General features: G+C 41.9%; 1 long non-coding RNA gene across 2 annotated transcripts; it reads left to right on the forward strand.

The window, feature by feature from the left end:
- Positions 1–113: 113 nt before the first annotated feature.
- LOC136362988 (uncharacterized) lies at positions 114–26,822 on the forward strand. 2 transcript variants are annotated; one of them, XR_010743878.1, is made up of 3 exons: positions 114–2,093; positions 23,276–23,422; positions 26,181–26,822. It is a non-coding gene; the product is annotated as an uncharacterized lncRNA (long non-coding RNA). The 2 variants fall into 2 exon arrangements; XR_010743877.1 differs by lacking the exons at positions 23,276–23,422; positions 26,181–26,822 and adding an exon at positions 4,824–6,240.
- Positions 26,823–27,847: the final 1,025 nt, after the last annotated feature.

Consider the following 27,847-nt stretch of genomic DNA (forward strand, 5'->3'; position numbering starts at 1 on the left):
TGAAATCAGTGTTGGTTCCACTACAACATCCTTGTTTGAGTGTGAGAGCAGCTCCTTACGTTTTGGCTGGGGAAGGTAGAGAACTGGTTTAAAATGAGATTTTGGTTGAACTGGTAAACCCTTTTCATGTATACATGTGTTTGTGTATTATTCTCAAGACTTCACTGCTAGGTTTATATGGATGAAAATGTTTCACAAGTTATTGCCTGGATTATCAAAAAGTAGTTGTTAGGATGAGCTTCACTGCGGCGGTGTATTGCCAAGGCTGCAAATAGACATGTTCTGCTCTTCTTGGGGTTGATAAACAAAACCATGGAGAGTGGCTGACCTCAAGTTGCTGGACCAACAGTGAATATGAGACCAGTTACTGTGTCACGGACCAATTCCACTGTTTTGCTTTTGTACATTTCCACATTGTTACATTACACAGCTGCCCCTTGGGTAGGACATGCCAGCCCTTTCCAGGAGGAAGCATGATGGCTCTGCAGGGACACACACTCACATGCAGTAGCTGTGCATTTGCTGGCTGAGTGTTTACCCAGGTTTCACACTAGGATCTCTGGAGGAACAGCCCAGAGTTCTCTGTGTTGTACTAACTTGAAAACATCTTTTTAGAAATTGGTTCCCACTGCACCATGCAGGAACTTCCCAGATCCTTCTGAGGCTGTGAACACAAGTGCTCTCTGTGTGCCTATGTACCAAGTGAGTCCAAGTGTGCTTCCCCTTCAGCCCCTGCCTATGACTGAGCTATGGGACAGCAAATGTGCAAATGCTCTTCTGCTTGTGACTGCATTACTTATTGCAAGAATATTCAAAGGAAGGTGATAGAAATGTGATTGAGTGATTTAACTGAACAGTGCAGTGAGCACTGTAAGTTTGTCAGCCTTGAGGTCTTCCTCTTTTTAAAAAATTGATAAATTCAAGCATTGGTGAGCCACAGCAAAAAGAAACCAAACCCAAACTTGCGCAAATATTGACAGGATTATGTTTCAGGAAACACAGATATTGAGACTTAGAGGCAGCAAAACAGTCAGCCCTCAAAATTATGGTGTGAGTGAAGACTATGGGGATGTAAAATGCTGACATGAAGAGGGGCTTCTTTAACATAGTGTGACCACAGGATTTGGTTCAGGTTATTCGGGGTGATCCTGTCGTGCTATGTAACTATATGTGTGCTGGCTTGGCAGACTGATGAAGAGATCAGTTTGTGCTGAAATACATTATATGCTCACTAAATCAGTAACTGTAACTTCAAGTAATCAGTTCAAAACAGTCTGGAATAAATCACTCCTTGTATAAACACATTCCACCCTCACCCCTCAGCTGGAAACAATCCTGTATCACATTTGAAGGGAAAAAGCATGACTTAGCACTTTGTACAGAATCCCAAGCACTATTCTGTGGTGTCGCCCTGATTTTTCAGCCTTCTGATGTTTTACGTTTCTGCTGGAGTCTTCTCACACTTGTAACAAAACCAAAGACTGATATTTTGTAAATATGCATTCCTTTCCAGGGGGAAGGACAAATTGATAGACTTCTTAGTTGACCACTGGGATCAGAGAGGTGTTACTCTCATCCCTCAGTCCCTGATCAAATTCCAAACCCTATTTAAACCTCAAACCATAATAAACTTTCTTTTTCTTTCTCATCTCACAACCTGAGGGATGAGTGTGGTTCTTTCCTGTCCTCTAGCAACACTGTGGCACATCATAAAGTTGTTACCTGTTTTTAAGAAGTTATTGATCAGAACTCAGGACTTTTTCCATTCATACCGCAGATTTTTCAACACTGAAACAGAGATAAGTTTTATGCCCACATTTTATCCCTTGGGCATGCCCTGATTGATCCTTAAAACGGAGTCACAGGACATGCCACACCCTAATGGATTGTGTGGCCTGTTCCAGGACTTCCTCTGACCCTGAGCTTTTGGAACTTTCTTCTCTGATATCTTCTTGACTTTTTTCAGAAGCTCGGCATGAGTGATGGTAAGGCCAGTTCTTGGTGTGGTGTGAGATTTCAGCCTCATTACCTGTCAAGGAGGTACCTGATCTGTTAACTTCTGCTCTGTCCCTGTGAGATCATATCTGTTGCAGGTATGTCCAACTGAAAATTGTAATTATGGTTATACATAGGAGAGCCAAATGTATTGCAGTATGGGTCTACATGGATGTCTCAGAACATCCTATGTTAAACCAATTTCCAGGGACCTTTTGCGGTTGTCAAAGTTTTTAAAAACTTGTGTTTCTGTTACCAACTTTTCTGACTTTTAAAATAACTGAATTTTCCTGTAATGTTGTCACAAGAGGGCAGAATCGGGGTTTGTACATGCAGTAACATTTAGCACAACTGAACAAATTGCTGTGTATCAGCTGAGCTGTGGTAACAGCTGTGTGCATAACTAGCCTGCAGCAGACATGGGCTAATTCCACTTAACGCTGTCTTCTCCTAGGTTAAGTCAAATGACCTTGCATTTATCACATGCCAGAAGCATGCACATGCTCAATTATGAAGCTAGGATTATATGCCACAACTTCTTCAGGCTCAGTAACTTAATCCTCTAGTTGAGCCCTAAAGGCTGTTTGTGTACCTTGAATGGCTATCTTCCCTATTTTTAGGGACTGCTGCACTGGCAGTCAGAGTAGCATAGTCTGCTCTTTGGAATGCTCTGAAGAATCTGCACCTCATTTCCTTACAAAAAGCTGGTTTTGGAATTCTGGAGCTGTGTGAGTAGCTCTGTCCCAAGCAAAGTTACCTTTACCTAGTGGTAGTTTCCCAGCATGAACTACTTCCATACCCATGTCTGAGTTATTTCTACTGTTGCAACAATCTCAGCTTACGGGTGACTAAAGTTGTTGACTTCAATCTGTTTGGCGACTACAATAACCACACAGATCACTTTGAATTAATTCATTGGCAAATACATAATTCAAAATAATTGCTGTGATTTTCCTTCTCATTGTTAATGGACTTTGAAACTGCCTTCCATTTATAAAGAAACCACTCACAACTTTAGAATTAATAAAGCACTCACTGAGAAGTGCCTTTTGAACCAGTCTGCAGCTATCTGACCAGTTTCTAAGACACTGAGTGGATACAAATTTGCCTGTACAGAGACAAGTCTTCAGACATGTTGGGGTTAATTCTAGAGTTAGTTCAAAAGAGTGCACAGCCCTCTAAGAAAATAAAGGTTTTTTCAGCTTTTGACTCTCTTAAATAATCATTAGTGGCAGCACAGAATTGTATGTCCTCTGCTTTCTAGGTGAGAACCATGAGGCTGTAGTCCAGACAGGACCTAAAAATGTTTTATAATAAGTGTTTTATAATGGCTAAGTCTTTACTAGCAGGTGGCACAACTACAGGAGGTGCTGCATGTAGTGTCTTCCTGTTGATCTGCTTGAAACCACGAATAAAAGGAAAAACAAATAAAAAAGAGACTAAGTTCACAAATAGACTTCACCCTTGAGCCATCCAGGTTCCTGAATGAACCACATCATAACTGATCAAATACATTCTTCCCAAATTAGCATCTCTTCTAGTTTGTTAAGCAGAACCTGTAAGACTCTAAAATTAGTGCTTTCTACGGTGCTACACACAGCTACATCTGCAATCACCCTTACTCAAGAAACATCTCTAAGGAGATTACATTGCGTAGTCCCACCATGCAATGGGGAGGCCCCTCAAAGAGAGGTGACTTGTTGGTGGGATTTGTAGTCTCTGGGAAGAGTGCCACTGGACAGAAGAGGACTGTGTGAAGGATTTTACTCTCCTGTGGTAAATTAGGAGCATGTCTTGAGAGCAAGTTGCTCTCATACAGGCCAAGTTTAGGTGACCTCAATCTGCATCATGGATATTGTTCCTCCTGTTTTCCCTTTTTCGCAGCTGCTGCTGAATACTTTAGATGGCACTGGCTTGTTATCTGCTCCTCGCTGTGGGTACAGAGGAACCTGTGCTCTGTGTGTGAGCATGCATGTGTGTGTCTGGCTGCCTGTCATTACAGCACTAATGGAAATACTGCACGGATCACAACTCTCAATTAGCTCCTCGGGAGATTGCTGTGACAGCCAGTTACTGAACAGCAAGGCCTGAAGGAATGAATTAATTTGTAGTACACGGCAGTTAGAGTCACAGTGTTAGCAATGGAATAAGACAGCAATAGACCCTGATTAGACTTCAACTGCGTGGTGCAAGAGACAGTTACCTGGGGGACTGTTACCTGTTACCTTTCCCTTTTGTCTATCCCTCCTCCTGGGGTTAGAAAAGATCTTGAACCATGAATGAATGAGTTTAGAGCTCTTAGTTCGGTTCTTGGAATCACTGTCTGTCTGCCTGAGGCTGTTTGGCAGCAGGCAATGGGCTTTCATTCAACACAGACAAGGGCATGCTGCTCTCCTGCTGGCCTGGAGCCAGGCCACAGCCACTAAGTGAGTGGTATTCAGGGGAGGTTACCCGATCTTTCTGTCCTCTTCAAACAACAGCTCTCTTCCTTATTAGTTCAGGTAATCGTGCATCACAGAGGGTGTCCTAAGGCTGCTGCACCAGGGGATGCTGGTGTCTTGCCTTTGCAACGATGCATTTATACACAGACATAGAGGAGTAAAATGTGCTTGATAAGGCAGTCTTTGGGATCTTTATAGACATGTGAAGTTTCCAGGACTTCTGCCCACAAACAACCACATGTTCCCTGTAGCCATATTCCCTGTAGTGGTTCCAACAATGTTCTAAGATTTGCAGTCTCTTACTCTGTCATTCACAAAGATAAGTGTTGGTTTTTATCAATGATGCAATCACTTCTTCTTAAAACTTGTTTTTTATGTATTTTATAGAGATGGCTCATTTCTGTGCAGAAAGGATTTGTCACAGTGGGACACTATCCTTTCTTTACCTTTGATCAAGCACTCATTGAAGAGGCATGTGAAGCCAATGTAGTTTTGCACGTGGTAATTGTTTTAGCTGGGTCAGATCTGACCCTCTGAACTGTGTGACATGCAGTGCTGGGAAGGAGTAAGGTGAAAATAAGGGAATGGTCACAGAGCAGTCCTTGTGGAAGGTAAGAAACATTAAAAGAAAGTTCCTTATGAAACTCTGTTGCTCTGGTAGGATAAGTTCTACATGTTTTGAAAAGAAAGATTTCTGAGTGGAGAGTTAAAGAAAAGTAGTTAACTGACAGTGCAACTCCTAAACGTGGTTGTCCTCTGCTTATCTGTAAAGGGACATGGAAGTGGCACCAGCCAAATCTTTTTATGCCATCCTGGTTTTTAGGCACAAGAGGAACCTTTTGTTTTGACCTGATTCCCAAAAATCATTTTGTCTGTGATCCCTGCATTGTCAACCAACAAATGGAGCAGTCAACATTACCTTTGTTAATAGAAGGCAGGAAATCAAGCCCAAGCTCCTCTCAGCACTGGTGTCCTTGTAACTTGCAAGTCAGCAAAGTGGTTGTAAACGTGTTTGCAGCTTTGGCAGCGCTCCTCCCATGGGTAGTATTGCATTGGTTTGCTTTTATTTTCCTTCATTTTGAGTGCAAACAGAAGTGCAAACAGATGATCTTTTCCTCTTTGCAGCCTGTGGCACTTCTGTGATCTTTGTGTCTGCTGTTTGTACGAAGTGTGTCTCTTGCTGCACATTCTGGCCAGTAAGTGGTGCTCCCCCCTTCCTTCCTGCGGCTGCATTCTTTGTGCCGAGCTGAGAGTGCTGTCGTGCATTGCTGGTGCTTTCAGGTGTGTCTCACCCAGACAGTACGTCATGCTTTGATGTAGTGTATCGATACAATAATGGTATTTCTTAATGGGAGTCCTAATGGTATGTTTTTAATGACACTTCTTGGCGTTATCCCGTTGTCCGTACATACTGCTACAGAGGTCCTTGAACAGGTTCCTCTGATGCAGATCACCCAGTGAGATGCATCTCAACTGGGTTTATGAGTGTAATGTTGAATGTGAAGAGAACATTAATGTGGCTGGCATGGCTATAAGCAGACTAGAAATACTGGGAAGATGAGACCTTGTGATTTTGGATCCACATCCCAGTACTGTATTCTTGCTAGTTGAAGAAACATGCTTCTTTTCAAGGCTGTTTTATTTGGCTGGTATATGGGATGTGCCTCCTCCACTGGCCCTTTAAAGACAGGATCTTTTCAGTAACATTATTCCACAATGAATTTGTATTAACTTGGCTGTGATTTTTCCATTCTTGATCACTGTTGTCCTAGGTTTTTTTGCCTGGGTATAAAATTCTAACATGTTCACCTGGTTCTTGCATTGAGTTTGTTCTTCTATGTAAAAAACATGACACCAGGACCAAGGCAGAAGTAGTTTTTCCTTAAGTGGTGGTGCAGTTTTTCAAAGTAGCAAATAGCTACCCAAATAGTTATGTTTCAGAGACAGGGAGTAAGACATATCTGAAGAAGGGGAAGAAAGAAATGGACTGAAAGAGAGAAGCAAAGAAGATGGGAGTAAAGAAAGAGAGGAAAATTGATAAATAAAAAAAACCAGAAGTGACTAAAGCAAGAGAAGAGAGAGGGAGATTCTCTCCTGATTAGAATTCATGAACTCCATTCTTACATTAAGTCTATATATGACACCTGGCCTTTAATGTGAAGCTGCCTACGAGCATTAAAAATTAAAAGCAGAAGGTAGGATCCATCCATCTCGGGCAGCGCTGCTCCCCTCCTATCTGAGCTCTGCACAAAGCTATTACACATTGATAAATTATTTTGGGTAATAGCTGAGATATTACATTGTTTCTGAGTGAAGGTAAAATCTCTCCATGACATGGGCATTTATCAGGAGCGCATTTCATCCTATTTATTATGGCCGAGACGAGATCACAGGCTGCGGGCAGAGCTGGCACGTCGTGCTGATCACCTCCCCCATCGCCTCCCTTCCCTCTGTCACTTAGATGATGGGATATTGATGGAGCTCATGACAAGTTAATTATTAACTAAAGATATGCAGTTCACCTTTGCCAGGGGAGGGGGCATAGAAGAGAGCAACGATAGTTCTTAAAAAAATAAATATATCCGTTGTATCTTAGGATTCCTTTCTCCACCTTCCTCTCCTTTCTACCTGTGGTATTTTACAGCCCCCCAAATAAATCAGATACATTACATGAATACCAGTATGGTCTAGAAGGCAACAGGAATGGAAGAAGCTCTAAGAACCTTTAGTTTTCTTCAAAAAAAGTTTACACAAAACTTTTTCTCCATTGATAAATATCCATTGATAATCACTGAGCAATGGTGATTTCTCTCACTCTTGAGAGGGCCAGAAAGCAGAGGCATGGAATTTTGGTTCTGTCCAATAAATGGACATTCTTTCTTTATAAGGAAGAGATGTCTTGACACCATCTGAATATTTCAGCTACTCCTGTCCACTGGGTGCTGGATGTTCCCCTGAAGGATGGCTGGTTGTGCAGAAAGGCGATGGCTGCAAAGATAATTCCTGCTTGCATGCTCATCTGAGCTCCCAGGCTAAGCAGGAGGAGTTTGCCAGCACATGAAGGAGAGTTGTTTAGTTGATTGGTTCTGATCCTGCAGTTGTTGACTAGGTTGGAGCCAAGGCAGTAAAAGGCAGTCAGGTACCAGAGGTAACTAGTACAATGTTTTACACTCAGCTGCTTCTGGTTTGTCCATAAAGTATCTTAATGTTATGTTCAGGTAGTTCTAGAAGAAAGGAGCTATGGCTGTAATCTACCATGACAGTGGTCATTTAGAAAATAATCACAAGGCAAAATAAAACGTTCTATCAAAGGAATCATTCCCTCCATATGGCTACTTAGCAAGGCCTGCCAAGTAAGTTTTCACCACTTAAGAGTCCTTCAGGAGAAAATGAATGCCTGGTTTTTTTGTTTTCAGTGTTTGTTTTCAAAACCCAATGTGCTCTAGATGCCAGTCTAAACTACAGGTACGCCAAATTTCATCCAGGTTGGATTTGAACCATATAGCTCATTTAGGACTCATATAGTTCCCTTTGTTAAAGAAAGCTTAAGATCATTACTTCTGCACTGGAAAAAAAGATAAAGGTTATTTTTCTAGTTGTCTTCTTATGACCTGTGGTAGAGGATGCAAGATCACTACCTTTGTGTCTGCAACAAACTGATCTCCCCAGAGTAAAACTGTACATACTTCATTCATACTGTTCTACTTGAAGTATTCCAAAATTTGTGAAAGCTGCTGTGTGGTCTGTATTCTTTTGGTGTAAAATGTGTGTGCCTGTGAAGCAGCACTGATCAGGGTAAGGGAAAGTACCATTCTTTGAAATCCACCAGTTCTGTTCACTTGGATTAGTGTCTTATACAGAAATTTCAGGAGCAGACATTTTATTTTACTGATTTTTGGATTCTCCTATGAAATCTGAAGTTTTGGTTCTGGGCTAATCTTGAAAGTTCCTTTAAAAAATTAAATTATTTAAATAAGCATCGTTTCCTATTCTACAGTGATGAAGACTCTCTCTTTGAAAATACAGATTTCTAATTATTTGCCTCAAAATGGGAAATTTTAAGTATATTTAAGCAGATCATTTTGGATTCTCAAATGTAACTCTTCCTCAGTGAGACTGTGCTAGATATACATGCATTGAAATTGCTGCGTATAAAAGCAAAACTCTCAGAGCTTTCATCATTTGCTTCCTGTACTTTGGCTTTTTGAAATCTCTGAAAATCTAAGCTGCTTGCTATCAAAGGCATGAGAAGGAGAGATGGGATTGGGCTTCCATGTACAGATAAAGTGAGTACTGTCTGAAACATGGTGGGTAGATTAGCTGTCTGGTTTCCAAGTAAAAAACTGCCCATCACTGCAGTAAGGCTAATCTCCCTGTCCTTGTCTGGTCATAGCGATCAGTTTGTCCTCTACTTAATATAATAAGATATATAATAAAAATGTATTAACAACTGTGAACCACCCTCATCCCCCTTCCAAAACCCCCTGGGATTCTCCAAGGTTAGAGGATGTGCAGTATACTCACCTCAAACTAAATTCATGGTCATTATCTTCACCTTTTATTGCACACCTTGTCCATGTCTGTTGCCTCTCTTGCAGCTGCTTTTTACTCTGGGCCCTGGTCAGTAGTCCCTGCCTGTGCAGTGCAGCTGTGTTGACATCACTGCCAAAATACTAATGGTGTAATACCTGGTGGTCCCATTTATCTTCCAAAGATACCTTTGTGGTGAGCTTTGTGAGAACCACATCAGGCTGTGAACTTGTAAATATGTGTTCAGGGCTCAAATTCTCTCTGTAACTCCTCCAAGGCAGAGGCTCCATCACTGTTACCAAGGGATGTGCCCACCTGCTGGTTTTGGTAATGACAAGGCTTATAGCATTTTTCCTAGTTTTTTAACTTTAGCTAGAATTTCCTCCTTGACATCTCATAACTCAAGCCGTAATTTCTGATTCAAAGAATGCCTCTCAAAAGAACACAGGTAATAGCAGAAGTTCAGTGCTCTCATGTTGTTCATTAAGATACAGTTCTGTACTGGTGTGAATAAGGAGGTGATGGAGAAGGGAAACCACAGCATTGAAAACCCATATGAGGAAGTCTTGTATTGAGAGACAATAGTATCAATACATTTTTGTTGAGGTTCCAAATGTACCTATCCATAATATTCGTATTTTCTGGCAAAAAGATGGTGATACTTGGTTATATTACCTTCTGGCTCTTGAAATATAAGAGAAATCTGAGTTAAGTTTATACAAGCTTTACTGGACTTGGCTCAGTTTTGAATGTAACTCAGTGCAATTTAGCTGATCTGTACCTAGGAGAGTGTGTTTGGCCTGGCAGTGTGGGAAATGTCACAAGGCAGAGAGCAGCAGCAAGTCAGACAGACCAACACTCACCAGAACAGGGTTCCTTCCCAAGAGCTAGAACTGAATGGGCAGTTTAATCAGTGTTGTGCCCTGTTATATGTGACAGAGTCTTCCCTGAGTGTGAGCTGTCAGGCAGGCAGCCTGCTTGTTCCACAAGGCTTTATGGCTGTGCTGCCATAGATGGGAGGTCATGTGCTGCTGTGGTGTGCCACATCTGGTATCCTTTGCTAACCTGGTTCCTTGTCTTTTGTTGTGACTGATGCAAAATCAGTTGAGAAGGTGCAAGGACTCCAGGTAGGTGGAAAGTTAAGGAACAGCTGGACTGTACAGTCACATCTACTGAGACTGTATATGTGGAAATTGTGTGAGGGCTCAGCTGTTGGTCACCACACCAACATAGGTCTAGATCTACCCTTGGACCTGCCTTACATGTTTCAATTGTGCCAAGCTCCTGGCATTAATAGCAACTGAAGATTGCACAAATTATCTGTGTTTGGAAATATTACTTTATCATCCTTTCATAGCAGTAAATATCCCCTTCTTCCTTTTATACTCTAGTTTAGACTAATGGAAATAACAACCCAACTCTAAGCTTTTATTTTCCTGTTCATTATTCCTCAATGTCCTCAGCAATTTGCACTTCATGTTTCTTACTCATAAGGGAAGATAGCAGAAACCTAGCTGATCTGTCTTCTGTGGTGCCCTTTGTACTTTTTCTTTTCTATTCCCTGAAATGACTGGCAAAACCACTTCATCCTTCAAATATTTTATTGTGATCCACTTCAGTATTTTGATGTTTTTAGCGAAAAAAAAACCTGTCAGTAAGAAACTTGATATTTATTAGTATTTATTTGTCTTACAATTTTATATTAAAGCATATTTTTTTCCTAAAGTCATCTACTCTTCCTTCTGGTGAGTCTGTCACTGTATGCCATCTTCTTTCTGCCACTTGTTTCAGTCTGGCGTGTTGTGCCTCAGCTGAGTCTTCACTGAGTGAAGTGGTAAACTGAACAGTGAGACCTTCTGCTTGAGGGAGGTGCAGTGGCTTTGAGTGGTGCCATAAAATAAATCATTCCTACTGATGATGTGCTCCAGGCCAGACCTGGTGCTGTCTTCCAAACATGGCAAACACACAGTGAAACACGATGTACCACTGTGCTCATTCCATACATTCCAACACTATAAGTGTTGGGCACCCCATGCCCCCCACTGTAGCATAAATGGAGGATCATGTTCCATATGCTCCCAGGTCAACCCTCAGAAACAGTTTAAGCAGCTTGGAGAAACACACAGCTTAAAGAGTTAACCCTACAGTAATTGAGAGGGAGAGGGGGGAAACAGTGTAATGGAGGGGTGAAGAGTTTCCATAAACCCATTGCCTCAGCTCAGGGAACCTGCTAAGGGGCAGTGGTCAGAGAGAAACAGAAGGAGAGAGAGAGATATCAAGTGTAGTAATCAGAATGAAAAATGGAGCTCCGGTTACTTTAAACAAGAGCTAATTTATCACGGGAACGAGTGGATAAGTAGCTGAGTTTCAGGCGTTCAGTAAGTTCCCCGTTCTGCTCCAAAAATTATTCCACCCCTGTCTCCATGCTCCCATAAATCATCCCCTTCTTCACTTCTGCTCCGATTACCAATTACTCCTGCCTACGACACGCTTTCCCCTGCCCGACACAATCTGATGGGCCCCTGCCTTTTAATTTTACAAATGCTTTTTCCTTCTTGCTTCTCAGCTGCCTGTCCCTACTCCTCCCCTCCCCAGTTTCCCTCTGTATCTTTGTTTCCCCTTTCTCTTCTCATCTACTTTTTTTTTTTTTTTTTTAATTTGAAGAAAGGGAGTGCAGTAATGTTTTCTGGCACCTCCCCCCATGAGGTTGACTGAGCTGAAGGAGAGGAAAAAAAATTAATTATTTTTGCAAACCTGAACTCTCTTTGGGTTTGTGAGTCTTCTCCCTAAGCACATGATGAATTCTAGACCCAGTACAGCTGTATCAAAGGTGAAAGTCTTGTTCTTGAAAGGATATGTTGCTTTTTGTTGAGTCTTTGAAGGAAAATACAGGTTTTTTCCCTTTTTTCCTTTTTCTTTATTGTACACAGAACTTTTTGCAGAACGGAGATATTTTGTGAGCTGCACAGCTGCAGGGAAAAGAATTTTAATTTATATTATATTGTGCAATTTTTCTGTGTATGCTTCACCACTGCTAATATTGACACTGGAGTACTTCTAATTAGCTGTCATACAAATGCAGAAGGACTGATCTGTTCCAAAACCTTGATAATTTAGAATAGGCTCAAGCAATAAACTTTTGTTGGCTTCAATGACTCCATACATGAAATCAACTTGAACCAAGGTTGCACTAATTAGCAAATATCTACTTTAGGATCACGTGTTGAATTTTTTGATATAGCTACACCTTTCTAATATAAAATCCTTTGATGCTACTAATGAATGGTAATCTTGTGTATCACAAATCTGCTGCATTATTCAGATGCTGCAGACATATGCACTTGGATTGCATATATAAAAATCCTACAAAGAGATTTCAAACATCAAAGATCTGGCATATAATAATGTATTGTTTTGCTTTTATGCATTTTCTTTTTGCAACATGAATTATTTCTGAATGTTTGCCCAGGCTACAGTTAGAGGGTTTGAAATCACTGTATGTCACGTTTATGAGTTCAGCATAGACTCAACAGTTCTGTTTGATTGTAGCAAAATAGTTTCTGGATGCTTCATTAATTGAGACTTAAATAGCCTGTGTTCAGGAGGGCTAACTTACATGAATCTAGTAGATGCTGGCAGCTGCTGAGTTGGAAGAGCCATCCCAAGTGAAAGAAGTGTTTCTGCAGGTCATCAGTCTAGTCTAATATGCACAGAGCTGTTATTTCCACTTGTAAGACATCCAACAAAATTGCCATGAGACTTACTGAATCTGAAAAGAGAAAATTCCCTTGCCCTGCTGAGACCTGGGTAGGCAAAGTGACAGCTCTGCCTGCTCTGCTGCAGAGAAAGTGGCTGTCCAGAGCTGATTTTTGTGCAGGATAATGGATGGAGGAGATGGATTACCAAGTGATAAATCACACAAAAGAATTGGCTGGTGCCAGAGCCCATGAGCAAGAAAATAGGTGGCATACTCTGCAGTGGGCCTTGCCATCTCCATCTAAGGAGCCACAGCCTTTATGCATAAACAGTAAGACAAAACAAGAGTTAATTATAGTGCAGCTTCTTGACATAAGGCTTGTACAGCAAAACAAGAATGGTGAAGGGAATGCTTCAGTTCATGTTTATTGGACATTTATCTTCTTCTCTTCAGGGAAAGAGTGGAGGAAATCCTCTCTGCTCTCATTTCCCCCTTCTATTCTCATTTTGTCTTTATTCACATTCTTTAAAGCTGTAAATGCTATTTTCTGACCAAGGTGTATTGCAGGAATCTTACAATAAAGAAATAGAGGAGCTAACTGAGCATGACTCAAGTCATTCCTATCCCACATGATACATATGTAGTCCCTCTGTCCTGTCAGGGAAAGAATGGTTGCTGGCATTCACTGTGTAACTCAGTAATCAATAACACTGCTCCACATCACCCTAAAGACCAGTGATGCTCTGAGCTCAGTATACTCTGGGCTGGGAAATCCATGTATAAAAAGGAATTAATTGGAGATGGTGGAAATTTGCTTTCATCCTACCGCATCTTCCTGTGATCCAAAAGACAATATTACGTTGCATACTTTAAGTACGCCCTAAAAGTGTGCAGAGGTGCACTTTCCATGTGAAATCTTTTTCCTTTAAGAGTAATACAAGGTAATTCTTAATTCTTCTATTGACTGTGCCCATGAAAACAGAGCCAAAAAGAGCCCCATGTTTCTGACAGGCAGGGAAAGTTGCTGGCTCAAGGTCAAGACTTGTCAGGATGAAGTGTGTTCTGTTTACCTGTCTTTAATAACAATACTTAATTATCATTAAAAGCATAATGGAGAAAGAAGTTGTTGATACTGTTATCTAAAAAGGTGTCTTTGCTGAAGAGAGAAGAATCACAGAATCACAGGCTGGTAAGGTTGGAAGGGACCACAGGGAGTCATCTGGCCCAACCTCCCTGCTCAACCAGGGTCATCCTAGAACACAGGATTGTATCCAGACATTTCTTTACTATCTCTTGTGAGGGAGATTCCACAATCTCTATGGACAGCCTGTTCCAGTGCCTAGTCGCCCATACACTAAAGAAATTCTTCGTTTTCAGGTGGAATTTCTTGTGCATCAGTTTCTGCCTGTTTCCTCTTGTCCTGTTCCTTGGTGCCACCAAAAAAGCCTGGCTCTATCCTCTTGGCACCCTCCCTTCAGATACTTAGAGACACTGATGAGACCCCCTTACAGTTTTTTCTTCTCGGGGCCTTAACAGGTCCAGCTACCTCAGCATTTCCTTGCAAGAGAGATACTTCTCTCTTTTGACCATCTTTCTTGCCCTCCCCTGGACCTGCTCCATGTCTCTCATGTACTGGGGAGCCCAGAACTGGACACAGCACTCCAGCTGTGGCCTCACCAGGGCTGAGTAGAGGGGCAGGATCACCTCCTCTGACGTGCTGGAAATGCTCTTCCTAATGCACCCCAGGATATTTTCAGTGGCATCACAGTGGAAACTGTACTAAATTTAATTGAATTATACCTGACTTGGGACTATCCTAGTGTGCGTGGCTTGAAGATGACAATGGAGATCCTGTTTTGATAGAACTGTGGCAGAAAGTTGTCGGCAAAGAATGAGAAGGGGAAGATACACAAATGGCACCTGTGCAAGGTGTTTCCAACATGTCAAATTTCCTGAAATGTGCAGCAAAAGTAGAGCTTAAGCAGCTCTCTAGCAGGTGCTAGACGTCACCAAAGAGTTAATGAGAGCAGGTTTTTGAACTTACCTTTTCAGGACAATAGTCCTTCAAACTAATCTTTTCAGGATAGTAGTCCATGGCCATGAAAACTTAAAAGTTTTGGATATAATATCTAAAGCCTTGGTGGCTTGGTACTTTTTTAGTAATTGTAGCCTGACACTGTTGTTTTTAAGAATCTAAAACATTTGACCGAATCTTGACAAAGTCATCCATTACACATGGAATTGGCCCATAAGTTGTTTCATGACTTGTAGAGCAAGAAGATTCACTCTGTTCAGACATATGAGCACTGGGTTAACATCTGACACACCAGCAGGCCCTCACCAGCACGTGTCACTGGCTGTCTCTTTTAGACAAAGATCCTTGAAGCTTTACCTATGTATTTTGAACATAATTTTAAAAGGTAGTTTGATAGTAGATTAATCTTCCAGCTGGCTCCTCCCAAGGACCTGGCATGTACTGAACACTGACATGACAGATCCACTACCTTGCTCTGCTCATTGTTGAGAACTCTGTGTGTGATTTAATGTTCAGAGTTTTCCCCAGAAATCCTTACTATTTCACAGCAGTCTCATCCTAGAGAGAAAAAAAAAGAATGACCTTAGTTTGCCTTGAATCAAGCATTCTTAAACTTATATTTATTACATGCTCTGACAGGTACGCTGTTTTATGGCCTTATGAAATTTGCCATGGAAAGAACTTTTAAACGGGTTCTTTTTGTTGTTGTTATGAAGATTTGTCTGCTAGAAATCTCTGTTTCCTTCCCGAAACTCTGTTTCCTTCCCGCAGCTTGTGTTTTTCTGGGACAACCCTGCCACAGTATCAAGGCAGTAAACACACAGGCTTTGTGTCCCAGCAGAGACAGACAGTTGTGTTGCACAGTCTGAAACCTGGCAGAGCTACCTAACACTGCAAAAAGAGACAGCTGGGCTCGCTTGGGCTGCCTCCCACCTCATCTCACCTCCCTTTGGATCTGAGAGGGAGCTTTCCCAGGCTCCCCAGATACAAGAAGCAAGGGCACTGCATTCTTCCTATCAACTCTCAACCCTCCTTTTGTGTGACACTAGCTGTCCACTCCCCACTTCAAAATGTACTGACTCAGCTGGTTGGGATCAAGAGCAAATCTGAGAGTTTCACTGGTAGAATACCATTGAATTTGAGGTGGAACAATTGTTTTGAAACCTGGATTTGATGTGGGTTCATGGATGTGCTGAGGCTTTCTCTGCAGAGCAACTGTGGCAGAAGCAAGCCATTATGCTTCTCCTGGCTTCCTGTTCTCAGTACTACCACCTTCCAGTGAGAATACTTTGCTCAAAATCCTAAAAGATTTGTCTCTCCCACCTCAGCTGGGTGAGTGTTTTTATGCATCAAGAAGGGGGCTGAGGATTTCCTATTTGTTCCATAGGTGACTGAATGTTTATGATACCATCACTGTGAGAATGGGCCCTTCCCATATCGAGAGATCTTCAGGCTAACACAACCTGCCACATCCATTTTTTCTTGAAAACAAATCTCACTGAGGAAGGTTATCATGGAGCTCTTTAACCGATCCCCTCATATGTCCATCACAAGAAAGAAAAACCAATTAGGCTTTACTGCCTGCTTGCCTAACCATCACTTAGGAAAGAAAGGAGCTGACAGGATTAGGGATACACTGGGATAGAGGCAAATGGCTCTATTTCAGAGTTCTTACATAGAAAACGTACCCCTTTTAGTTAATTTGGTTTTCATTGACAGTAACACTATAAAGGGGCAAGACTTAGTACTTGATCTGCCTAAAGCAGAGTTTGAATGACTCATCTAATGCATACTTTGTCTGCCATTTTCTATTTATCTGGCATTGAATTTTCCAAATAATGCTGTATACTTATTAATTTTCTGCAATGAATTTAGTTAAAGAAGCCCATTTTGCTGCCCCAGTGGAAGAAGCAGAGTTTATGTGTGCTATGTGGAGAGAAACACAGTTTCTTCAAGCATTCAGTAAGATTCCTCCTTGCAAAAACTTTAGCCAGAAGGACAGCAAGGTACAGGGAGACAAGTGGATTTCAGAAGTAATACACCATGAAAAATTTTCACTTACCATTTTCTGGAAGTTGACTCTGGTATTTCTTTCGACAACTGCAGGTGTAACACTAACCTGTCTGGAGTCTTAGAGCAGCAGACTTTAGCTCTGTGTGAACAGTGTTAGCACTCAAGTCTTCATTAACAGAGAGTACTGGGATACCACAGCCGCAGATAATAGGGAAAATGGAAATACTTTTCTGAAATCTGTCTTTGAGTGTCTTACCTTCTTGTTAGCAGTTAAGCAGAGTTAATCTTACTGACTTTGGAATCAAAAAGAAGCCTTTGTGATGTTTTACATTGCAGTTTGATCAAGTCAGGAGGAAAGGATGCAGGTTTCTCTTCCTCACTTACCAATTGAATCTGTGACTTCCCAGAACAGACGGGGAGGGAGGCAGGGGAACAGTTGCATTGTGCCCGTAGTTTTAGTCAGGGCCAGACACATTTATGCAGTAGAGCATTACTTACTGACAAGGCACAAGGAATCAGGATACAGCATGATTTTGTGAGACTTGATTGAGTTTACTCATGACAAGTAATGATAGCTTTATGAAAACAAGCACATCATTTTTGAAGTCATTAGGCTTCAAGTACTCACACCTTCCCATATGGATCTAACAACCATTTCGTTTATAGAAGTACAGGAGAGATAAATAGCTGTGTGTACACATTGTAGCATGCACTGATGGCCAGAAGTTTTCAGCAGAACCCAGTCATGTGGTTCACCAGAGCCCAGCTATATGACCTTAGAGGTTCTACAGGGCTCATCTATTTTTTCTAAAAAAAAAAAAAAAAGACTCCAGGGTTTTTGGACATGGGCTTTCAACTTATGATTAGGAAAGATTCTGAGCTTGTGCAGCTTTCAGTGAAGTAACTGGTGCTTCTGGGTGCTCAATGCTATTCTGATGTGGAGCTTAGCTAGATTTTGGAGTAGCCTGGCTCTTTGTATTTATGTGCTTGTTAATCAGGATGTTTTGGGTGGAGGTTTTTTATTCATTTCTATGAGCATGCCTAGATTTTTATAATAAGACGTGTCCTGTAAATTAACAGATAAATGTTTCTTGTGGTCACTTCAAATATTTCCCATGGTTCACAGTACAGAAATGTGATGCTTTGTTAACCAACAGCCTGTCTAATTCAGCTTGCTTTCTCAAGTGTCTCCTGCTGCGGGAGGGCATTTCTCAGGGCTTCTACCAAGCTGTGTTTTTATTGTTGTTAAATGCCTTCATCCCTAAGTGCTAGAAATCTATCTCCTTTAATTCCAGACACTGATATCTCTGGAGAAATTCTTTTTTATATTAAGTCAAAACAAGAAAATGCTAGATTTTAAAAAATGGAGAAATATGAAGAGTCTGGTTATGTAGCTGAGCCCCCAAGAATGTGCAAGGAAATCTAATATTATGGCAGAGACCACTGCACATCACCATTGCTCACACCAAAAAGGGGATAAAATTGCCTAATACTGTTCTGTAAACCATATACCATTAGCTGGCAATAGAGATTTTTTCTCTACCTTTTACAGGGGTTTTGTACTCTTAAAGAAAAAGGACCTGCACAAAGCAAAACAGAAGATGGGATAAAAAGCAAAGAGATAGCTGGTTTTGATAAGATAACTGGCTAGAGCTTGTTTATCATGAGTTCAGAAAATCATTAGATAAGGTGGCATGAGGTGATTAGTGGAAGAATCATAAGGGTAACTGAGTGGGGGGACAGCAACAGGTGCTGCTGAAAGTCGAAATATTATGCTGAGAGGAACTTTTCTCAGAAATTATCTTCTTTTTGCCATTGGCCTTCGACAAATGATCAACATGGTCCTGATGAAAGGTCCAAAGCCAAGAGGAATTTTCAGCACAGAGATGCTTCCAGTAGAGAAATGGAATTATTGCCCAATCGTCCAAAAGCCTGTTACGACCACTCCTGAAGCAGCACATACAATTCCAGTCACCACCATCCCAGAGGAATGGGTACAAAGGGAACTGAACACAGAAAGGTACTAGAATGACCAGTGATATGGGGAATGTGTTTTCCAGTTCAGCCAGGCGAAATGAAGAAAGAGGCGATATGATTTCTATAAATGCATCAGATTGCAAAACCCTCAAGAGAGAGAACAGCTATTTAAGCTTAAGGAAATGTTGGCACAAGAAAAAATGGGTATAAACTGCCTGAGAATAAATTAGTCTGGAAATTGAACAAAGGTTTCTAGCCATCAGAAAGGGAAGTGAGATTCTGTAATAGACTTCCAAGGGAAAAGAAACTGAATAAATTTTAAGATGGAACTTGATCTTTTATGAAAGGTCTTCTGTAATGGAAGAGACTAGACAACATGACCAAGGAGTCTCTTCCAGTCTGTACTCCCACTCCACTCCCCTTTCCTCACCCTACACTGTGCCACTTCTCTTCTTTGGTACCCTGAGCTCCACTTGCTCCTGCTCTGAAGGCACCATGGATCCCTTATCAGAATTCTGCACTGCAATAGGTTGTTTTTAATCCTCCCCGTATCTCCCTATTTTTTTTCCTTGCCAAGCTTGCTGGGCTGTAATGTTTCCCTTCGTGTAATCCATCACAGACACAATGTCGCTTGTGCAAATTAAAATGCACCTTGGAATAATAAAAAAGGGTGGTCTTTTTTTTTTTTTTTTTTTTTCTTCCTTCCCAGCAGCAGTTCCTCAACACAAACCATTTGTCTCTGGAAAGAAATTCAAGTATGTTAACCCTGTGTATGCTCCTATGGGGTACACAGCACGTCCTGTAAGAACAACACTTAAAGGAGACCTTGCAGTTGTGGGCCTTGCAGATAGCTGGAGCTGCAACCCACTACTTTTCTGGTGAAAACATTGGTGATAGGGTCCAGTGTAACAAATTAAAGATACTCCATGTCAGGATAAAGGGATACAAGCCTAAATCCAAAATTTAGGATTTCCTAAATCCACATAGAAAACCTTGTGGTGCTCCACAGAACTCAAATTGGACATTGGGACCTCTAGAAGGAACCACTGGAAACTATTTGAGTGACAAAAGAGTCACCAGGTTATCCCATAGTGATGTATAGATCTGGAGGCTATAATTGCTCATGGATCAGGCACTGGTCACTTGTGATATAGAAATAAACTTACAGTGAACCGTTGATGAATGAATTCTATCCTTGATGAGATGCTGCATGTAAAAGGTTACATCAAGGACAGGATTTTATATTTCTTCCTTATTTCATTTCGGGGGAGGGTGTGAATTTCTCCTCAGTGGCATATAAATTCCATTAAGTTAAAGGTGCATTTTAAAAATCCATTTTATGTGGTAGGAAAGGTCCAGAGTTGGATTGAGAGGTAGGCACTAGATGATTTCAGTGCTTGGCCATAGAGGTGGCGTGGCATTGCACAGCCATCTAGGCTGCAATGACATGGGAATAGTAGTGCAGACAGCAGACCAAGATAACTACATTCCCTGCAGAGAAGCACTGGTACTTTGATATTCACAAAATCATTATTGAGAGATAGGACATCTTTATTGTTTGTGGCATAGGCTTTTGGCTTATGACATCAACATTTGTGCATCCTAGATTTTGCTCAGACATGGATGATTTTTCTTACTTCCCCCAAAAACTGTTTCACCCCAGACTTTTACTCTCATCACAAATGTTGTTTTATTTTCAATTATAGTAAAAGAGCCAGTGGGTCACCTCATACTCCCACAGAGTCAGTATTCTTTACTCTCTAGTTCCTATCTTTCTCGCTGTTTTCCGATTCAGGAGCTTACTAAGCTCTTCTTATTTGGAACTTATGGTGATGTTAGTACAGTAACACTTACATGGCTTTCCATGTCAGGCTAGGGCTGGAATCATCCACTTCAACATGGGGAGAAAGTATACCCCCAAAACAGGAGCTAGACTAAGCCATGCAGGATGCAGAAAAGGCAGCTGGTGTGTGAGAGAAAAAGAGGGCCAAGCTTAGCTGGATAAAAACAACTCAAAGCTTCAGATCTCCAAGAGAGAGGATATCTTTGTTGTTCTTCATCCATACTTGGAATAACAAGACCAGTAGTGGTTAGACAAATGGACATGTATTCAACAGTTCAAAATGCACAAGCATACTGAACATCATTAGCTAGGCTTCCAGAGGAAGCTTTTCTCTCTTTGGGATGGTCAGATTTTGCCCTTACTGATTCGAGGTTTGTTTTGGTGGTTTTTTTCTTTTTTTTTTCTTCTCTTTTGTAGAGGCTGAGTAGGTAGCTGGAATTCACTCTGTAGAGTAGCAAATTCTATTTCAGTATTGTGTTTTGTCTCAGTAGCAAGGCTGTTCTATTTTTCATTTTCTTTAGTGGTCCCAAACAAATGACATAAAATCCTGGGGGATTGTTGCTTTTGAATTTATTTTTCCCCCCAGTTCTTCCTACTGTGAGTCTTGTTGTTTCCAAGCTTCATCATTATAATCTGAAAATAATAACTTCTAGTTCAATCTCTTCTCAAAACTTTTGTTCCAAAAGAAATAGTGCTGTTTTCTTACAATGTGATTGTCTTCCTTAAGCTCCCTCTTATAATGCAAATTTCATAATTTAAAGAACCACCAATTTTCTGGTAAACTTTCTATCTCCGGTGGATACAGAGAAGATTTAAATTCCCCTAAAGCCCAACTTCCAAAGGAAACAAGGCTTAAGAGGTCACACTGTCTGTCCATGACAGTCTTTATCTATTTCATGCATTCCTCACAACAAGTTTTGAATTGAACCTCACACCTAGAAATAAATATACCTGAAAGAGATGCAGGGAACTTAAATATGTTAGATCTCATCAATTTCCCTGGACAGAGATGAGAGTTTTTCAGTACCAGCTCTGAGTGAAAGATTTCTGATCTCACCACTTGCTAGAGAGACAAAGGGGATGCATGAACACCTTAGCTGTGGGGACAACTCTGCCTGGAGCTTATCTGTTTTGATATGCAGCTTAGTAAATTCAGCACAAGACACAAATCTCTAGGAAGCTGAGATTCATTCAGCCCCCTGCTCACAAAGGTATTGGTAATGGGTTCAGTAGGTGCTTTCAGGATTCCCTAGACATGCTCAGTTATATTCTACCTGCTATGTGAATTTGTATGTTTCTTTCTATTGCTTTCTTCTAGACTGAACTTGCCTTTTCCACTGAATACTCACACTTTTCCCATTTTGCTTGTGCTCTTATTCACAGGGTGTCTTTAGCAGTGCATTCTGTTTACGTGTCTATGTCCATGGTCATCCTTCACAGCAGGAGGAGAAGTAGCCAGCAGTCCTCAGATCCTAAAGAAGACAAGTCTTTGGTGGTGCAGAGCCTTCCTGCTTGATGGGGCTTTACAGAGTTGTTGTCTGCAGTGAGATGAGGGTGTCTATCTAGTCCATGACTGTTAAATATGTGGGTTGCTGTGCTGGTTTGGGCTGGAGTAGAGCTAATTTTCTTCACAGTGGCTGGTATGGGGCTGTGTTTTGATTTGTGCTGAACGCAGGGTTGATAACATAGAGATGTTTTTGTTATTTCTGAGCAGGGCTTACATAGAGGCAAGGCCTTTTCTGCCTTTTGTACTGCCATACTGGTGAGGACGTTGGGAGGAGACTCAGCCAGGACAGATGACAGCAAGTGACCAAAGGGATATTCCAGACCCTGTGAGATCATGCTCAGTATTTGAAACAGAGGGAAGAAAGAGGAAAGGGGAATGTTCAGAGTGATGATGTTTGTCTCGCCAAGTCACTGTTACATGTGATGGGGCCCTGCTCTCCTGGAGATGGCTGCAAACCTGCCTGCCATGGCAAGCACTGAATTAATTCCTTGTTTGCTTTGCTTGCATGTGTGGCTTTTGCTTTTCCTATTAAACTCTTTTTATCTCAACCCATGAATTACCTCACTTCTACTCTTCTGATTTTCTCCCTGATCACACCTGGGGAGTGAGTGAGTGGCTGCTTGGAGCTTGGTTGCTGGCTGGGGTTAAATCACAACAGCTGCTAAAAGTTTTAGATCAGCTTGAGAGAGAGCATTTGCTTAAGAAGGTGATTACAAACAGTATGGAGAATAGAGAAAGCCTGTATATGAATCCTTGATGTGTTTGGCCTTGGAAGCTCCTTTCCCTTGCAGAGTCTCAGTTTCCCCAGCTGCAGACTAAGAACAGAAACAGCTATCTGTGTCTCTTGCCATTGTGGAGTAAAATGAGATGTGCTTGCCAGTGGAAGAATCACCAAGTATTGTTCCTGTTCTGTTAAAGAGGATTGGGACTTTAGCAGGATATACTTTCACTGGAGTTTAGCAGGAATTACTTTCCAGTGGCATCTAATATTGAGAGGAATGATCTGTTAGAACAGTAGTGCTTGAAAGTCCTTCCTGGCTCAGGCACACAGGTTCACTGGGTGTCATGTTTTCTGTTTGATGCAGTGTGGGAACAGGGCCAATTTGGGTCATAGAAGGAGACAATAGGGAGCTGGTAAAGGCAAAACCTCTAAGGTAAAGGCAAAAAAGGTAATGGTGTGATACCCCATCCCGTTGTTAATTCTGTGCTGACCAGTAACCTTTTCCTCACTACCAAGCCTTGGAGTACAAAGGGAAGCTGCACTGAGAAGAACACTCGTTCATCAAAGCTGGTCCTCAGGAAGCCTGACAGACGTGTTGCTTTAGAAGCCTTGCCTTCACTAGTTACTGCCATTTCCCTGGTGATCTCCCACTGTGAAGATGAGGTAAGCCCCAGGAAGGGATTTTTATGCTCCTCTGCAGGAAGGCAAAGCTTTGTGTAGAGTCTGGATCTGTGGGAGCACTGAATGGTATTTGACATTGTGATACTCATGTTCTGTAGTACTTTTTCCAGTCTGTCTTACAGAGTGTCCCATAGTACACTTTGATAATTACTAGGGCACTGTGACAAAGTTCATGATCCTCTAGAGCTCTATGATCCACATCCTCTTACAGGTCTTCTGCACTGGCATCCAGTGCTGTCCTGACCCTGTCTGTTGAATTCAATGCTCCATGGAGCAGCTGAAGTTCTTAGCTAACTGAAGAGAAATTATTGCCTCTTTCTCCCCTGCCCTTTTCTGCAGGAACCCAGGGAAGATGAATTGTTCTGTTGATTCAGAGCAGAAGTAACTTGATCGTTGTGTGCTTCTCTGGAAAACGACCACACTGCCCTGTGCCCATGTCTTGGTGTTTGCTGGTTTCACTGCTCTGACAGCATGAAAGATGTTTGGTTTTGTTCCTAATGTTGTTATCATTTATCATCCTCTTGTAAAGCCAGAACCTGCTGCTCACCCGTCCTCCCTCTATGTTAGGTTTTCTGCTCCCCCTCCACTCCTGCCCTGGTAGGGGAAGTGCTTGTATGCCAGAAACAAACTGTTTGTCTACTGGCTACTAGAAAAGACACAGGATCCTTTTTGCTCCCTGAAATCACTGTTGTGATCAGTGGTGATGATTTGACTGGGTTTCAGCTCTTGGGTTTTGGAGGAGCAGCTCCAATCACGGAGTGGAGAGCTGATGGTAACCTTAGTTTATCTCATAAAGATGGTAGTTCCTGAATCCAGGACTTTGTTACATAGGTGGTGCCTGGGGAAGGACATAATCATTCAAATGCTAGAGATGGTGAAGGGGATGGATTGTGTAAAATCCCTATCCTTCAGCTGATTAAGTATCTCAAAACTTGGGCTATAACATGCATGTGTTAGAGCTGTGGAATATATGGGGCTAGCACATAACTGAAAGAGCATCCTGCCATCTTCTGTCTTGTATGCATGTCCTCAAATAATCCATAGTCAGCCCTCTAACTGCAGATCAGTGGTACATCAAATTCTGTGGATAAGCTGAAATAATTCAGAGAGAAGCAGAAATACCTGATAGGACTCAGAGATGGCAGGGTGAAGGAAGGTGACCTACCATTCATCCCTTCCTTCTCTGACAATGTTTTCAGATAGCAACAGCCTGAAACCTACAAAAATGTAGTTTGGGGCTAGAGGTATGCAGCACACTGCTATTGTTTGTGGTGTTAATTTGTACTGTGCTGAGGGATTTGTTTCTCCTCCCTTCCCTGTCTCACTCCTGGTTCAGCAGTAATGATAAGCCTCATCTCTAAAAGCCTACAAAAATCGTACTGTGTTTCCAGAAATATTGTATACACACTGTACGGGATTCCTCACCCACCTTGGAGAGCCAGGCTGTGATGGTAAGACTGCTTGCAGAAGGACCAGCTCTGTGAGGTTTTTAATGATGGAAGCTCCCATTGTGAGAGGATGGGGTCTGGTGTCCTCCTAGTGGTTTAGAGGGGCATGCATCACAGATGTGCAGCTGGGATGGTGGCACCTTCTCTGATGCCAAGCTCTTTGTGGACCAGGGTGGCCCTATGCTTTCTATGTTTTCTAGGAAAGCAGAAGTTACTTTTCACTGTCTGGTATCCCTGGACATTACTTCTTATGTGAACTCTTTGTAATTCTGTATTGCTTGGCAGCCAGACATGCACTTGTGGGAATTGTTGCATCAAATTGGCTTCCTAAGACTAGCACTAGCTTTGATCTTGCTAGACAGGGAAGGATTTTGATAGGTGTTGGACCTCATGCAGAAGCCCATTTTGATATAAAATCTTCCCGTAAGCAGAATGATTTCATTCCATGGGCAGGCCATCATCCTTTTCCTATACATCTGCCAGAGGTGCCAGCATTAGACTCTTACTATCCTTATTTATAGAGCAATATAAAGGTTCTGAGCATTTTACAGATACATAAAAGAGAAGATTCTCTCTCTTCAAGATGCTGACAGTATTTCATATATATTGGAGAGATGGGACAATAACTCATTTTCTGAGGAGGGCCAACATGGTGCAAGAAGAGAGCTCAGAGCAGAAGTCTGAGACAGGAGGCTGTGAGAAGAGGGAAGATATTGGCAACAATTTGGTGCAGGAAGTAGTGGGTGATGTGCCCAAGGTGATGATGAAAGTAGCTGACAGAAAGTGTCAAGGTAGAAATCTTAGGACCTGGCTAGTAAGAGAAGCAGAACTAGGGGGCAGTAAAACTGCTATTGGTGAATGGATTAAAACCAGCATAGAGAGCAGTGCTCCATTCCTTTTCTGCTCTCAGCACTGAGAAGATTGAGAACTTCTGCAACCCTCCCCACTCTCCTTCTATTGCTCTGGTTGTTGAGAAAGAGAGGGAATGTTGTTAATGACTATCATTAGCATTACTTAAAATGTGTCTACAAGGGCTGAAGTTCACTTGTATTTGGTACAGTGAGAGTTGTGGTGTTTTTTTCCCTAGTGACTGTTGGGGTCTGTGTACAATGCATTTTACAATGTGTTTCAGTCCTCTTTCATGACATGCAAAACAAATCCTTCATTTTTTCTATGCAACTCTGGTTTCTCGTGTCAGCTTCTGGGTCCCTAGGCTGGATGGAGACCCCTGTTCTAGGTCCATATAAGTTTAACAGCAGTGGAGTTGCACTTTTTTTACCTCTCCTTTACAGATTCATGTTCCCCTGTGACTACAAACCTCAAGTCCGCAATGTCATCTGTTCGAGTCAGTGCATGTGGTGTGCACTGCCCTTCCTCCACAAGTATGATAATGATTGTGGGAGAAGGCTGCAAGTTTTGCTTTTTTGTGTGTCTGTGGTAATGGGCAACAGCTGCTAGACTGAAAGACACCCTTGTCGTCCCCCCTCACCTCCCTGCCTGACTCTGTGCCCAGCTGGGGCTAAGTACTCCTGCTGCCTTTTATTAATCTTCTCCTGGGACAGCACTATCAGTGGCCCATCAGCGTTCAACATGCCCTCAGTCACTAGTGCTAACTCGATTAGGGCACTGAGGAGTGACTTACAGGGGAAGCTCTTCTCCACAGGCTGTATTTGCATACAGTGATTGATGCTGGTACCTCCTCTAAACACATCCACATTTTGCATTTTAAACAAAGCAATTGCTGTAGAGCTGCTCTCTGTCACTCTGTGGGATTCCCGGTAGCAGCATAGGAAGTACCTACCCTTTCTTGAAATGGCCTCTCCTTCTCAGAGGACACTGCAGAGGGATGAGGAGAAGGTCACTGACCTCACCTTATGTTTGAGGGCATGACAGTAAAACCTATTGTGTGTCCTGTCTTGTGAAGTGGCTTGTGGAGAGTTCTGTGCTGTGTGATTAGTATCTGACAATTGGTAGGTTTTCACCAGGATGGTCATGCTCATGTGGGGTACATAGCCTGAAGCCTCCTGAGTTTCCTTCCATCTTCCTTGTCAGATTTCAGGCTCAAAGTGGGCTCCCACTGTCTCTGTCTTGAAAATACATGAGCTGACTGCACCATGGAGCACTGAATATATGTGTATATTATCCACAAGCATTTTTAATATTATATGTATGTATTATATGCATATATTATACATGTACATTCCTCCCCCCCACATATATATGTATGTAAAAAATCCATATTGCAAATTGTCCAAAAAAGCAAAAGGTGTCATACTTTATTACAGCTTCTACTGTGGACTTTTTAGCAGGGTGTGTCCAAGTGAGATTCTGATTTGGAGGAGGGTGTCCTAAGCCATGTCTCTGAAGAGGAAAGTGTACAAGGGAAGAAATGAGTGTGTTTAGCTTCTGTTTGAAGGAAGGACAAAAAGAACAAAAATATATCTGGGGTGATACTGCTGGTATCACAGATTGCTTTGCAAAGTGGCAATTGTTTAATCTTCTTTATTATATCCTAAGTGCTTTCTTTCTTTCAAAACAAAAGGAAATCTGCCCAGAAAGTAAACCCCTTTGAACAGTAGCGGGGGACTTACCTGTAGTTGAGACTGTGAGTCTCTTGGAGCAGGCACTCAGTCCTCCCCTTTGCCCCTGGGGTGCAGGATCACTATGGAGGCTAAATAAACAAATATCACTTACATCCACTGTCTAGTGGTCCCAGGAAGACTGGCTCTAGAGGCTGCCAGTGCTCTTTGCCTTGCTGATTGCCTGCTGCACTGTGAGGGTTTAACACCTTCAACAAAATTCAGAGGCCTACTGGCACAGTGTTCCAGTGAGGCCCAGAAGAGTTTTGATGAGGTTTAGTAGGAAATATGTTTTCACTCATTCCTGTCATTACTTTTTCATCTTTGTGCTTATCTTAAAGGACTTGCCATTATGGCAATTTGCTAGTTGTCCGTTTCAT

Source organism: Sylvia atricapilla, chromosome 6 (assembly GCF_009819655.1).
Source record: "Sylvia atricapilla isolate bSylAtr1 chromosome 6, bSylAtr1.pri, whole genome shotgun sequence".
Taxonomy (NCBI): domain Eukaryota; kingdom Metazoa; phylum Chordata; class Aves; order Passeriformes; family Sylviidae; genus Sylvia; species Sylvia atricapilla.